The sequence below is a fragment of the Poecilia formosa genome, unplaced genomic scaffold (assembly GCF_000485575.1).
Source record: "Poecilia formosa unplaced genomic scaffold, Poecilia_formosa-5.1.2 Scaffold80, whole genome shotgun sequence".
NCBI classification, from domain to species: domain Eukaryota; kingdom Metazoa; phylum Chordata; class Actinopteri; order Cyprinodontiformes; family Poeciliidae; genus Poecilia; species Poecilia formosa.
In genome coordinates, this window is record NW_006800019.1 from 2,373,426 (window position 1) to 2,377,469 (window position 4,044).

At 38.1% G+C, this 4,044-nt stretch overlaps 1 long non-coding RNA gene across 1 annotated transcript in view; it reads right to left on the reverse strand.

Moving 5' to 3' along the window:
- Nucleotides 1-537: 537 nt before the first annotated feature.
- Nucleotides 538-4,044, reverse strand: part of LOC107836739 (uncharacterized) — a 5,950-nt gene continuing 2,443 nt past the window's right edge. The window contains exon 3 of the long non-coding RNA XR_001662684.1: nt 538-1,447. This is a non-coding gene — a long non-coding RNA (uncharacterized LOC107836739). The remainder of the gene's footprint in view (nt 1,448-4,044) is intronic.

The window sequence follows — 4,044 nt, forward strand, 5'->3', positions numbered from 1 at the left end:
AAACAACAATAAACATCATATAGTAAAACTTCAACATAAACAACAACATCCGTAGAGAAAACAAACATATCGCTGCAGTGAACTTTCCTGACTTACCCACAGCAGCGCAGAACAACGCAGTGAGGGAAAAGGGGGAAGCAGAGATGCTATGAGGGCTGGACTGAGCTACGGAAGCCCAGGAGACACAAACAAGGCAGAGTGCAGAAAGGCGACCCCCGAAGGCAGAAACAAATAAAAATAACTAAATAAGATAAAATTCACAAATTCTCAATATAAAATGAATTAGGAATTATAATTTGAAAAAAAGTACATTTGTAACTCTGTTACATACAGAAATTGACACGAAAAAGACCAGATTATTACAGGGACCTACATTCAAAGACTGCCTTAAAGCCTCATGCGGGAAGGTGTAAGTTGTTTTTTGTTTTGAAAATATATTTGTTACATTTTGTCCTCCGATTATTAGTTTTTAAATAAGTCCGAATAGCCATGCTGCACGAACAAAAGCAGGTCTGTTCGTGAAGAAAAACATGAATATATGAGTAAGTGACGTAAGTGACCCGCCCCTCTATATTTTCAATTGGCCTGTCATGATTGGTTGATTTGTATGACTAAGCAATGGAGATAGGAAAAAAAAGAAAGTTGGCCAATCTGAGGTATGAGAAAAAAAAAAAAAAAAAAAAAAAGGGTCCCATCCAGGGCGGGAACGGCTGACTCTGGAGCCCCGCAACGCTCCCCGAGAGTCAGCCCATGCCGCCGGGCCTGGCGCTACCGCAGGAGAGGCAACTCCTCCGCCTCCCATCCCGCTGAACGCCAGTATCCTACCTTACGCTTCTCGCGAGAAGGCGTAAGGTATGGGGCTTATCAAAAAGCCCCGGAGCTAAACCTTTTCCCTTTCGTCTCGTGTGGGAACACTTGTGTACGAACCATCGTGTTCAGTCTATGCTAAGAGGGATAGACTGAGAGAGAAGTAAAGACAGGAAGGATAAACGACTATCCTGAGAACCTGTCTAACTGGTTCGTTCTGCAAGACGAAAATAAGTTTAGTGACCAAATGATGGTAGAAGACCTACATTCAAAGACTCTGGTTCAGTCGTCCATTGACGTCAATCTGTGACGTGTGATTCGGGCTTTGAATTTGCTACCTGAGGATCACGTCATCAATGACGACATGAGAGAAACACGTGCACTATGAATGTAGGTCCTGTTCCTTTTTCATCTTGTTGTGTAAAGCTTGTCAAAGTGAAACATCTCAAATAAAAAAAAACTTTTACCAGCTTTATGTGAGCTGATGATGAACTCGCTCATTTACAGAGAGAGAACGTTTATGTCTGATGAGTTTTCAGATTTACATGTAACGGGTGGTATATTAATGAGTCTCCAGAAGTCAGTCAGGTTTCGATGAAATCTTTTATTCTGGAGGAGAAGAGTAAAACAATAAATCAACCTCTTCTTCAAATCTCCTTGCACTCCAGCCCACAGCAGCGCAGAACAACGCTGTGCACTAACTTTTTTTTCCCCGATTCAACAGAAATCAACGACAACAAAACAAGAAATCTCACAAAAATCATAAACTAAAAACAAGGGGAGAAAAACGCCACCTGGTGGCCACAGTAACACAATAGACAGAGTTAAATAAACAGAGATGAAAAGGTTAACTTAAAATAAAAACGCATACCTGGAGGAGAAGAGTAAAACAATAAATCAACCTCCTCTTCAAATCTCCTTGCACTCCAGCCTAAATGTGAAAATAAAAACAATGTTCAACCGAACTGTGCTGGATTAGCACCGGTTGTTGCGCCAAAATAAAAGAAAGAAAAATATAATAAAACTGGTTATAAAACCCCACAATGATGGTAAAAACTGCAAAATGACACATTAACAAACAACAACATCCGTAGAGAAAACAAACATATCGCAGCAGTGAACTTTACTAACTTACCCACAGCAGCGCAGAACAACGCTGTGAGGGAAAAGGGGGAAGCAGAGATGCTATGAGGACTGGACTGAGCTACGGAAGCCCAGGAGACACAAACAAGGCAGAGTGCAGAAAGGCGACCCCCGCAGGCAGAAACAAATAACAATAACTAAATAAGATAAAATTCACAAATTCTCTCAATAAAATGAATTAGAAATTATAATTTGAAAAAAAGTACATTTGTAACTCTGTTACATACAGAAATTGACACGAAAAAGACCAGATTATTACAGGGACCAACATTCAAAGACAGTCTAAAAATACTGTGAGGTAAATTTGAATACCTATATCCTCATATCTCCATTATATATCTATATCACATGTCATGTGACTATTAAAGTTTAGTCACATGACACAGATTGCCAAGCAATAACCTGCTAATCACCTGCCTCTGATTGTTCTCATTTACATACAGGCAGGGGTGAAAGTAGTTTTAAATTCTTGGGGGTACTATGACCAAAAAATAAATAAAACACATTCTCACTCCCAACTCGTCACATATTGACGGTTGGCAGGTACCCTCGGCGTCACATGTTGACGCAGAGGGTTCTCTCACTGAATGCTGTGCCGTTTCCCTAAGCGTCCGATACTGACGACTTAGGAACGAATAAGATGACGTGTCTATTCTATTTTTAAAAAAACCTTTATTTACAATGTATGTGCTAGTTTGAACAGGATATTAAGAATATTTACTACAAATACATGTATCGGTCATAAAATTTTAATTTGGTATTTAAAAATAACTCGGTAAAATATAAAACCGGAGGGTTTTTGTTGTGGTTGTTGTTAGGTTGATTTAAAAGCCTTTTTTTAGCTTGATATAAAATCCTTTATTTTAAATTTACCAATTTTTTTGAGTATGATATCAATGATTTACACCAAATAAATTTAAGAAAAATTAAGATTTATTTTCTTTTGTGATTGCATGCAAACAGTTCTGTAAATATTTTAATATTTTTGGTTGAAATAATAAAAATAAGTACGGATCCCGCAAAAACCCAAGAAGAAGAAGACGCTGACGTCATAGCATGCAACACTTGAGTACAAACCTGAATCTGTCCAAAATGTTTTTGTACTATAAAACAATAACTAGAGTGTTATGTTTTAAAGTTGCTGATTGCAGTTTTAGGACTTAATGGCAGTCGGACTGTGCCGCGAATGGTTGAAGACATTTAGACACGTTTGTAACATTTATAAAAGAAATTTACCACAAGAAATGGGCGGGAAGCTAGCTACATTAGCCTCTTGGAGTCCATAAGCTTCAACTGAACCTGCACTTAATACATTTAATTAGCCATGATAGAGTCACAGAATTCTTTATAGTCATGCTTGTTGTAAAATTTGAGGATCGATATAAACACCAGTGACCCTAGGCTGTGATGATCCTTAAAGTTTTGTCTATGAGCCCCTGTCTGTTTGCAGCTAGGCCATTTACTTCAAATAAGAACGAACTTGGATCATTACAGGCAAAGATCTCTCCACCTGTCTATTTTGTTTATTGCTGTTGCAACTTATGAAGAGAAATCAAGACCTTCCGAAATCTGAACATTTCTCTTTTTTTATGTCAACAGGTTCTTCTTTGATCTCATCACCTCACGTATATTTCTGCTCTTTTATATAGCACCCACAAAAGGCACTTTTAAGAGCCACATCTGTCTTATCTGTCCGTCATCTTTGTGTCCTTAATTTGTCTATTCTTAACTTAATTTGTCAACAGTACTGTTTTCTGTCAGTCTGTTTGTTTCTTCATCTGAAGTCTTTGTTGTTGTTGTTTTTTTGCACGTTGCCATTGTTTTTTTTTAAGTATGACACGCCCCAAATTCAGGCCATGCCCAAAGTGTCAAACGCCTAACCAGGCAAACAGAAAAACTTGTTTTGTCTGTCACCAGAGCCTTTCCACCAAAAAAAAATCTAAAAGAAAAGGCGCAGATTTTTGACGATCGGTGGAGGGAAGCTGTTTTAAAGAACAGAAACGTTTCCAGAGTAATAGATTCTGCACAAATCGCAGTAAGTATAAATTTTTAGACTGAAAAAGTTCTGTTAATGAGCAAAATGTAACCTGTACT